We start from the raw sequence: 12,500 nt of genomic DNA, 5'->3' as shown, positions 1-12,500 counted from the left end.
ATTCAATCTTCCAACAGACTTCATGACAAGGCATATGATAACCTTTATGAACCATATAAAATAATTTGCACATTATCTGTTACCCATGTAAAGTGCGAGAGGGCATTTTCAAAACTGAAGATTATAAAGACAAGGTTAAGAAATTCAATGTCTGAGGAAAACTTGGAATCTTACATGTTACCATCCATTGAAAAGGAAATGTTAGATGAGCTGGATAATGAAGTAATTATTAACAGTTTTGCACAATCCTCCACTGAACTTAAGCGATTGCTCCTTATATAGTGGACTGCATGTAATAGGTTTTTGTAGTTTTTAGCTGTCTATATACAAATTGTGTAGTACAAGTATGCTTAGATATATCCGAATATTATTTCAAAATTCTTGATAAATTGGTATATGCATGTTATACTTCTGTATTGAAAGTATATTTTGTATACTTTATTTGTGTATTTCACAATTATGAAAGTAAGTAATCAAAACCATATAAATCTAGTCTTTTGATGGGCTAGACTAAATAAAGGGGAGGTGATAAAATTTGACATATGTCTGATCAATGGTATGTCTAAATTATTTGAAAGAAAACTTAAGTAGAAAACGTATAAAGAATGCAGGCTATATGTATCTTCTTGATTTTCTTTACAGGTTTATTGGATTACATTTTTAGTTTGCAAACATTTCAAAATAACACTACTTTACATGTCATTAAACTTTTGGTTAGAAATTCAACTAAGCAATTATGTATCTATATTTGGTATTACTTTACATTATGTCTACGTGATTTACACTTATTAGTAAAAAATAAACATTCCAATAATTTGTCTTCTGTGTTTCCACATGTGCATTTTCAAATATTTTATGTATTCGTTATGTGAACTCTATTATAGTATTATGGCTGAGGGTTGGAGTGGGCCCCCTCTTTTGCCACCTGGCAACCACAATTTTTAGACCCAGTCCGCCACTGTATATATATATATATATATATATATAATATATCTATATATATATATATATATATATATAGATATATATATATATAATATATATCATCACGCCTCGTAAACCTAACATTAATCATTTTCGCAGGTTGTCGTGAACTCTGGCGATCATGTGTAATCTCATTTAGGCGTCTGGATGAGTCCTTATTTGTGTGTGTGTGTGTGTGTGTAAGTGTTGCATGACCTTGCCTCTGTCCATGACACACCTTTCGTGGGTCAGTAAAGTATTTTTTCTTATTGTCGTTCATGATAAAATAAAAAATCAACAGAAAATGACTGACTAGCGGAGCAATTCTCCATCAGCCCTGCGATCAGGTAGCTTCCAATAATGTTTTGCGTGTTACACCGGGATTCGAGATATGCGGCAGGGAGCTAAATTCCGTGACTATAACATTCACAAAAAGAAAAAGCAGCAGCTCGTTTTTAGAAAAGAAATTGAAGGTGTAGCCTGACTGAACAGAGGTAACAGCACCGCCTTCCCGTAATTCAAATGTCGGAAGACTAATCGATAACGTTGTTTGACGGATAATCTAATTTTGACTTTTTTAACGAATTCAGAGGCAATTTGTGTTTTTATTCAAACATTGTTTTATATTAAGAGAATGTGTATCCGGTTTACAGAGCATATTAACATTTACTGCTGAATCAAATGAATCAAACTTCCAAGGCCTAATGGACGCTTCATCGATCACCCTTACTATCGCTGTTCCATCTCCATCCATTATAAATGTTATTTCATTCTGACATTTCTCCTTCAGCCAGCCATCTTTCAGTCTTCCTCCCTGGGTTCCCCACAGCATTCGAACATCGGTATGTTCCCCCACAACATTCGAATTTCGGTATGTTCCATCACAACATTCGAATTCAGGCCTATTTCAGCTTCCATTCTTCTCTCCTGTTTTTCGACATCATCAAACGACACTCAGATCCAGCTTTCCATAAGTGTTAAACTTTTTTTCCACAGTTTTTCCACAAATAAAGAATTATGTAAACTGGTCATCCAAAATATTTTTTTTTCCCATCGTTTTCTTAATATTACTGCAACTCCATAGTTCAGTTTCATAAGTTACCTGTATCTTAGGTTAACCAAACCACTAATCTGATTAACCGCCCTCCTAGGCCTGGCCCAAAGGATTATAGATTTTTATTTACGTGGCTAAGAACCAATTGGTTACGTAGCAACGGGATCTACAGATTATTGTGGGATCCGAACCACATTATATCGAGAAATGAATTTCTAATCACCAGAAATAAATTCCTCTCGTTCCGCCCTAGCAGCAGCGGGAGCGAACTCAGGCCACCAGATTGACAGGCGAGTACACAACCCACTCGTCCATTGACGAACTTTGTTTCATTTAAAAAAAAAAAAAAAAAAAAAAAAACTCAGCATGTCATCGTATCTTCTAACCAGATACTTTTTCCATTTCACATTATATACCATTAATTGCCTATATAATGATTCATTTATTCCGTCATTTACCTGTTATCTATAGTGGTCATTAATTCAGGACAGCGTCTCCCTTTAGCTTTCATAACTGCATTGTTTCCTTTGATGTATTTCCTGTCAGATGAATCCGCTCTGAAAAGAATTCTCCAGTCTCTGCAACTTCTCTATACTATCTCTAATCAACATCAGAGCTGAAACTAATAACCATTGCACTTTCCATTCACAACAGTCATTTCAGTTATCCCACAAACTTTTACCTACACCGTCTGCTGTTTCTCTCATCCACGTGTCTAGGCCAACGTTTCTTAACCTGGGGTGCTAGCACCCCCAGGGGGTGCTGGGGAAGGTCACATATGTAACGGTAAAATATAAAAAATCGCATTGATGAGTATCTTTTATTGAGTTTGTCCATGATCTTTCCTTTTTTTTCTTTTTTGGAGAATGAATCAAATATATGATCAAGATGTACTGCACTTGTCTTTACTTTATCCTTGTAGTAACTAGGTGTTAACCAATGGTAGGGGGTGCTGGACTGCATAGGCCTGACCAAAAGGGGTCCTGAGGTCGAAAAAGGTTAAAAAAAGGCTGGTCTAGACCGTGTGTCAACTCGTAAAATATAAGGAGCACGCTCCAATGATCTGAAAAAGGTTGTCAAAACATTCGTTCAGGAAGCAAGGAAGACAGGAACTGTAGAATAAATTTGTCATTTCTTGGATACGATTAAAATCTTCGAAAAAAAAAAATCCTTTATTATCCGTACTGGACCACTGTTGCATTAACTTCACTTTATGCGCAATAAATATAATCTTGTCAATGTCGATGTGACGAAAACAACCATTTATTCCCGCTAAGCTCAAGAGAGACATTTTCTGGTGGCCATTGATGCATACGAAACTATTCACAACATTCAAGATCTTATTCCCAAAGAATTCAAACAGGTATTAGCGAACTCATCGTCACTGAAACCTTCTAACAGTTCATTTTTTAAAATGCCAGTTTGATTGTCTAAATCTTCGTACAACTTACGCACATCTTAACCACTCCATTACTCTTTATCTGCAATTGTCAAGCTTTCTATGTCTGTTCCTTCTATTTAGCTTCTTGATGTTCTTTTCTATCAATGATAAATTAATCTTAATTATGCCATATTCTCTCTTTTTCTCGTTTCTCTCTATTAACATTTACATTAGCGAGGTGACCCTGGGTGAATGATCACTAGGATATATACAACTGACACATTTCAGCATTTTTTTTTCTTCGCAGCTTTACTGTTCAGTCCTGAACTATAACAAAACAGTCTCCAGTTCTTGTTCGCTGCGTTAATAGACTGTTTTATGCAGTAGGTTTTGACAAGTGTTATCAACTAACACATCTGGATCAAATTCACTTTGTTTCTGAATCCTAAACCACAAGGGAAACGCATAAATCATCACTTTACATCTCTTGCAGAAAACCAAATCTTACATATGTCTGGTATTCGATGGAACCTTATCCACCTTCTTAACAAGGTCTAGCATTTCTATCATTTCTCCTAACTCACTGATATCATGATGGTATACTCAAGCCAAAAATTAAAATCCATATCTTAGAGTAACTTGAAATCCTCTAGAAAGTTGCTGGTTTTGGTATTTGAAGTCTACTATATACCACTATAAATGCAAACTTCCGTCTTCTAGATTTGAAGCAGATATACATTTGTTCGAAACTGCCAACCTTAACCACCTGTTCTATCTTAACTCTAAAAAACGGGTTACAAACAAAGATTCCTGTTTCTCCTCTCTTTTCCAGGGACATTAAAAAACGTCTCTGTGTTTGGTGTCTTTCAAAGATTTTCGCATCATCGCATTCACGCAAGTCTCCGCCAGTGTTAAAACATCTGCCTTTGTTAATGATGCTTCCATTTTCTAATGATAATATTCCTCACCAACTGAATAATTAGGAAACCAAGTTTTCTTTAGCCACTTAGAATCAGTGATCACGGTTAGTTCTAATTATAATTCTGTCAGTCTCCTCTAATGTTTTACATCTCTCATTCACCTTATGATTCACCTTAGACTTATGAAATCTCATGCACTGTATGCATTTCTAACAGCAAAACTGCAGTCATTAGTGCTATAAATTGCTGAACATTTGTAGAGCTTTTCTGCTCTATGTGACCATACCATTGACAGCAGGAACTGACAAGTGACATGTTTTGTCGTTACTTGTCACCCCTGTTCTAGGTTTATCTTATCATAATTCTCATGAATTAAGTCCCTCACAACTAGGTCACATTTCAGCGTGGAATGCCAAACGTTCTTGGCAGCTGCTCTGTCAAAAATACTTGAAACCTCATATCCTCGATATTCTCGACACCGCAGATATTCACTTATTGCTCAGTTAGCTTAAGAAATTTGACTGTATATACGATGCACTACACAACATGGTTATAGGTGTGTGCTCTTTTTTTTTATACTTCTTTATCAGTTCTAAGCCCTGCATCATCCATCTCTCCTTCACTATCAAAATTTATAGCCTTTTTTTTTCAGGAAACTGGTAATGGATGATCTGTACATCTACCCTATGTCTTGACACGACTGTGACAACTCGATTTTTTTCCTTTTTTTTTTTTTTTGTCATCGCATAGTCCCGACATTTTTTTTTTTTTTTGAGAGAGAGAGACGAGAGAGAGGTTGGAGGAGAGAGAGAGAGAGAGAGAGAGAGAGAGAGAGAGAGTTTAGCCTTTAAAACAAAGAACTTTCAAAACTCCATTGGACATACCTTACTATTTTTTTTCTTTTTTTAGGTCGGGTCTTAGTACGTAGATTTTTTCCTAGCATTCTCTTGTTTGCCACTTTTTCATAAGTTGTATTTCAACAGAGATCTCTCGTATTCACAATTAATCCCTGCTCCCCTTTATCTGCAGAGAGCAACCAGGTTCGCTGAACCCAAAAAATATTGTATTCAAATTAAACTATTTTTTAAACTTATTTTAATCTAAATTCAGTGTCCTATTTTTAGCCAATTTTCAAAATTATTTTTGAAACAAAAATAAGTCATACAGCAGCAGCAATGTGCAGTAAATGTCCCTCGTTGTTGAACTTCTCAGTTCCAGAAGTCCTTGATTATCCTCACACCGTTGGACAGTGGAACAGCCTCCCAGAGGAGGTCGTGGAATTGGATTTTCAAAAGTTCAAGGGGAAAAGTGACGCATTACCGTCCTAATACTCTTCTTGCATTTTAATATTTTCTATCTATTCATTAATTTGATCTTTATTTCCTTTTTAATAAGTAGTATCTATCTTTCTGTACTTCCCTTAACTACCTCTTACTTCTTCCTAATGAACACCATATTCTGTGGAAGCTTGAATGTCAAGTCAATGGCCAATGTGGGCTTGTTCCATATGATTAATAATAATATAATAACATAATTTTGGGAAGTGAGGCGAAGGAGAAGCTTCGTAGTTTTCAGGCGTAAGCGGGAAATTATAAAAAGATTTTATGATTACAGGATGTGTGGCACGCCGCACACATAGTACACTGCTGCTTGTGAAATGCTTGTGAAATGCTAATGACGTTTGTTAATGTGGCAATTTGTGAAGATTTACGTGCATTTTAACGTTTATACTCTATGTTACTTAACTGAAAGAATTGTGCCGCTCTGCTCTGGTAGGGTGAGGTACAAGATTAATTTTCCTCACTCTTTTCTCTGGAAAGGATTTTTTTCCCTCTCGTAATTTTGAGATGTTCACGAATTACTGTAGTTCCAGTCATAATAATTAATACCCAGGAGCTAGTCCGAGAAGTGCATTCGCCTATAAGCAACTAAATTATTTCGGTAAAACTATCGTAGATTTGGAAAGACGGAATATCATTGCACCAAAATTTTAGTAAACTACATGTTTTAAAATGCATCGCTGAAATATATGTAAAAGATTGTGTTGGCTGATGCTTGAATCTTCATGTGACTGGGACAGCTAAACGCCTCAGGTCCGACTGCTGGAGAGAAAACTGAAAAAACTTAGCTCAGTTACTTATATTCAATTACCGTAGTGTAAAGTATCTTTCGGTTGTAAGCACAAGCATATAATTGAGTTTGTATTTTCTCTGCCTGGCACATTAGCAGACATGATGAGTTGTGTATGTCTAGGACAATGGTCATATCACCGGGTTATGTATCAGAAAGCACGATTTAATTCTGTTTACTTTATGATGAACTTCGCCTGTAAAGTTCACAAAGTAGCATCGTGTTGCACCACCTGCTTTTGTTATTGTAGAGAGAACTGTGTCTTTTGTTCCTAATGTAAAAACTACCATAGTTAATTTTTTGCTTTTGAGATTTTTAACAAATCATTGAGAAAAATTTTATTTTTACGATGCTTTCTACTTTCTTTCACTAAAAGTAGAGCGCATTCATTATAATGTATATATAATATTATAACTTGGATTTCTAACCATTATTGTTCTGGTTTGCACATAGAAAATTTCGATAACATTACCAATACAAAAGGAAAATAATAATAATAAAAAAGAAAAGAAACTCGCGTTTGTTATGTAGATTGGAAAGAAACTATACTGAGAAGAAAACATTCTTCCTACAATTGTTGTTTAAGATTAAGCCAGCCTTGCCCTGGTATTCCTAATTAATACCAAAGATTTAATTTACCTGTGCGTTTAGAATATAAGGTGTTTGTGGTCTGAATTTACCGCAGGGTCGCCAATAAATCTGAGAGTAGGAAAATGCTTAACGACATCTTTGCTTAGTTAGAGACTACAAAATCTTATTAATCTGCGGTTATCGTTCAATTCTTTTTTAATAAAATATGAAAATGCAATAATTTCTCGGTCTCGTTGAAAATGTGGAACGTTTCTCTAGTGTTTAATGCGGAATCGCAAGTGACGTCATCAAAGGATTGTTTTGGAATGCGAAACCAAAACAAATCCCTTCAGAGTTCGTGACTTCGTGACATTGGATTATCCGCCGGAGGATTTCAACCCTGACCGCCGACTTATAGGATAATTTAGATAAATCGACGGGCTCGACTGACCGAGGTGTCAAATATTCATGCCAGCGATCGACGAGCCAAGAGTTCCTCGGCTACAACTCGACAGTGCGGTGCGGCTGTCACTCCAGTCAGTTGTCAAAGGTGCTTAGGACTTACCGGGTCGCCGACCCTCTTTTTTTAATGTTTTTAATTTTACAAGTGATTGCGAGTGACATAGCTAGAACAGTTAGTTGAACATCGAGTTTTGATTAGTTGTTACTGCATATCAAATCAAATAGGACCATGCCTAGGCCTGTCACCTGCTAGCTTAGTCCAGCCAACTTTGGATTAACCCAAGGTATTTCACTAAAATTAGGGGTAATTCTAAAGAATAGGGTAAACAACCGACTGGACTGACCAACTCACAGACTACCGCGTTTTTGGCCACCCTCCGAAAAAGTACTTTAACACGTCCTGACACCGGAGATGGTCATCAGTCATGAGTTGTTGGTGGTGATAGCAGGAGCTCAAGACTCTACTCTCCTTTCGAAGTAAGTATTTTCTCCAAAGTTAGAAATTAAGGCGATATTTTAAGATTTAAACTGAGGCTAATGAAAAGTGTGGCCAACGCAGTGCACACTAGGCTACTCCAAAACGCTTTCAAAATTTTTTCTTAGCCTATGATTAAAAAAGTTTAGAAGATTGACGCCATCTCGATACTTGTGGAGTCGCTTGTGTCAACAAATTTCCCATTTCCTGTGCTAAATCCGCACACCACTTGTACCCACAGATGCCGGGGCGCTTTCATCACAACAATTGTAAACCCGATCTCTAACCAGTACTTATCTAAGGGAACTACAGCATTCTTTGCGGTGTTTTGCGCTCTTCAATTGTTTATCAGTGTTCTTAATTGGTATGTGTTTCAAAATTTTTATTAAATTCATGTCAATTATCCCTTTTTTGCAACTAAATTAACCCCGAAAGATTACAGATATTTCTGATGTACGAGCAGACGACGGCAAAAAGACTCATCGTTGTCAATCTAGTGGAGCTTCACACATACGCTGATGCATTTACAAACTGTTTCCATGAATTCTAGTTGTCATAGTAATGCAGTAATGATAAAATTGCTGTCATGTGTATACCTATATACTACAAATAGATACGCTAATTTCACTTACGTATTTCCCCAGTTTTGTGTAAGTCTTGTACCCAGTTTGGAGGGTAAACACATACCAATTGACAAAACTGATAAACAATTGAAGAGCACAAAACGCCGCAAAGAATGCCGTAGTCCCCTTGGATAAGTATGGTTAGAGGTTGGGTTTACGATTGTTGTGATGAAAGTGCCCCAGCGTCTATTGGTACAAGTGGTGTGCAGATTTAGCGCAGGAAATGGGAAGTTTGTTGACACCAGCGACTCCGCAAATATCGAGATGGCGTCAATCTTCGAAATATTTGGAGTTGTAAGTAAAAACTTTGAGAGCGTTTTGGGGTAGTGTGCACTGCGTTGGCCACACTTTTCATTACCCTCTGTTTAAATCTTAAAATATGGCCTTAATTTCTAATTTTGGAGAAAATACTTACTTTGAAAGGAGAGTAGAGGTCTTGAGCTCCTGTTATCACCACCAACAACTCATGACTGATGACCATCTCTGGTGTCAGGATGTGTTAAAGTACTTTTTCGGAGGGTGGCCAAAACCGCGGTAGTCAATGAGTTGGCCAGTCCACTTGGTTGTTTATCCTATACATATTACAGCAATTTTATCATTACTGCATTACTTTGACAACTAGAATTCATGGAAACACTTTGTAAATGCATTGGCGTATGTGTGAAGCTCCACTAGATTGGCAACGATGAGTCTTTTTGCCATCGCCTGCTTGTACTTCAGAAATAGGTATCTGTAATTTTTCGGGGTTAATTTGGTTGCAAAAAAGGGATAATAGACATGAATTACATAAACATTTTGAAGTAACAAAGTAAAGTTAAACTAAATAATGAGTAAAATAAACAATTAAGGGAATAAAGCTTTGCACCTCATAAACAGTGTAGTCGTCTGCTGCTCGTAACTGTGTTTGCAGAGTGAGTGCTTAGGAACCAGGAACAGCAACGTGGTTCAAGTGCAAATTGGAGTGAATTAAGACCAAAATGTGTATAATTACAATCAAATAAGAACTGTGGAGTTTCAGTTGTGATGGCAGTAAGGATAAAACCACCAATTACAAGGTAAAAATGAATTCAGTTCAAACCATGACCCCGCGAATAAAAAGTTTCATACTTTCACTAACATAGGCAACAAAATGTTGTTTTATTGTGCTGATTACAATTGCAATCTTGAGTAAAATCAATAAACGTTACATATATACGCTGACATTGTTCAAATGAGTGCTGGGAAAGATGGTGGATTGTCTGTGGTTAGAACGGCCAGCTACGTGATTGCCGCCAAATTGGATATCAAAACTGCTTGAAAACATATTTTATGAAGAGCTCACATGCTTATTTTAGTTTGTATGGGGCTTTCATATTTCACATTATGCTGACGAAACTTCAATCTTTTGAATGGTATGCTTAAAGTTGTAATTGTATTCTTGTTTCACCAATTAAATATCGAGTGAATAAAGCCTGGCCAGCGCGATGACGATGGATTGTCTGAGGTTGTTTACCCTATGTTCCACCTCTCTTGAGGGATAGGGTAAAACACCACTTTGCAGGCATTTGCAAGGAAAAATAAGCCACTTATTCACTCGATATTTAATTGACGAAACAACAATAGGGGAACAACTGCCTTGAATCCATCGCACTCGGGTAGATCACCTGTATTCACTCTATATTTAATTGGACAGTACAGTTACATCTTTAAGCATACCATTCAAAAGATTGAAGTTTCATCAACATAATGTGATATATGAAAACGCCATACGAACTAAAGTAAGCATGTGAGATCTTCGTAAAAAGTTTTTAAGGCAGTTTTAAAATCCAATATGGCATGTTCCGCATCCAGTCCCTTTCGTAACCAGCATCAATCCCACATCCTTCCCAGCCTTCCCAGTGCTCATTTGAACAATATTATCGTATATAGGGGAAACAGCCGAGTGTACTAGCTGATCCAGTCTTGGCCGCTTGTTGATCCACTCTCCGAAAAAGTACTTTAACATATCATGACACCAGAGATGGGCAACAGTCACGAGTCATTGGTGGTGAGAACACCTCGAGACCTCTACTCTCCTTTCGAAGTGAGTATTTTCTCCAACGTTAGAAATTAAGGTCATATTTTTAAGATTAAACAGAGGTTAATGAAAGTCTAGCCGTGCGCAGTGCAAACTTACCTCCATGACGCTTTCAAAATTTTCACTTAAAACACCTCACGTGTAGAAGATTGATGCCATCTCAATGTTTGGGGAGTCACTTGTGTCAATAAACTTTGCATTTCCTGTGCTAAAACCGCACACCACTCATACTCATAGATACTGGGACACTTTTCTTCACAATAATCTTAAACAATGACGACGTTCACCCTCGAGTCCAAGGAAACTCATGATTTTTTGGGAGGAAAGAAGAAGAGTGCACTGGATAATTTTGAAATAAATAGTTATACATCAGTGTAAGGTTATGAATTACATAAATTTATTACGTATTCATGATAATTAATTTGAAAATATTTTTTTTTGAAAGAGTAACTAGATTCCTGACTCAAATATCAATGGTTTTGCTGTGAACAGTACCAACGGTGTTGTTCGTGCTCTCCTATTTTTCAGTATTGCCAATTGGTATGAGCTTACCCTCGAAACTGGGTATAAGACTTACACAAAACCATGGAAATAAGTGAAATTTGCATATTTATTTGTAGTATATATACATATTAGAACAATTTTATCATTATTGCATTACTATGAAAACTAGAATTCAGGGAAACAGTTTGTAAATGCATTAGCATATGTGTGAAGCTCCACTAATTTGGCAACGAAGAAATTTTGCCATTCCTAGCCGGTGATTTTGACAGCCGTATGTACGTACAGGGTAAAGATACCAAGAGAGCTGCCCTAATGGTCCACCCTTCCGTTTCAGCCACATATATGCTGATTCTATGAAGCAGTACAATCCCTTTAGCTTTTCACATTTGGAAGTTAAATGGCATTTTCTGCAAGAGAGAGACTTCTCATAGGGCTGTGTTTAGGGTAAGTTGGCCAACTTCTGCAATTGGAGTTGTAGAAGAGGCACTTTTCCAGTTGGAACTTCATCTACCTTTGCTTAGAAAAACACCTTTCATTCAATGTTGTAAAAGGTTGTTGCTTGACCTTATCATAGGTTTTCAAGCTGAAGGGGCAAGGCCTTTCCTATTTGATGTGTGTGCTTATGAGGAATTTCAAATAGTCATCCCCAACTTGTGAACTTCAGCCCCTCAAGTAGAATGTGTCCCTGGTACTTAGGACTCTTAACAGAGCATCTTTTCAGCCTCTGTCTCAGGCTTTGGACAGAGGTCTTACACTTAAGACTGTTTTCCTCTTGCCTTTGGCTTTGGCAAAAAGTGTAGAGGAATTTCTTGGCCTGTCATCATATCTTGTCCAGAATTCAGGAGGTTGAGAATCTCTTTTTCACTCCCGAGTTTGTAGTGAAAAGCCAGGATCCATCTACGGATATCAAATGAACAATTCAAGTTTTTCGATCTTATTGAGATGTTGTAGGTGGGGACCTGGATGAGATGCTGTTTTGTTCAGTTTCTACTGTCAGGTGTTATTTGAAAAGAATCTACTACTCCCATAGGCTGAAATAAAGGTACCTTTTCATTTGTACAGGAAACTACAAGGAAGTTTATGGGAGCAGCTGTCATTCTGGCTAGTGAAGTAATCAGACAGGCCTACACCTCCTAGAAGGTTGGTCTCTCTTCCTGTGTTAGAGTTCATAAGGTTGGGCGTGGATCCATTCTTTGCTTTTTGGTAACTCAAGTTTTCAACAAAGGATATTCCCCACAAGTCCCGTGGGACTTGTGGGTGCTCAGCATGTGGTCACACAAGAACAGGTTTCAGACAGGGTCAGTATCTCATCCATTGTAGCTAGTCTGTCTTAGTTTCTCCTCTTTCCTTATTTCCTCTTTT

This window comes from Macrobrachium nipponense, chromosome 39, assembly GCF_015104395.2.
Source record: "Macrobrachium nipponense isolate FS-2020 chromosome 39, ASM1510439v2, whole genome shotgun sequence".
In the NCBI taxonomy this organism is placed as follows: Eukaryota; Metazoa; Arthropoda; class Malacostraca; order Decapoda; family Palaemonidae; genus Macrobrachium; species Macrobrachium nipponense.
This window is presented reverse-complemented; position numbering follows the sequence as displayed.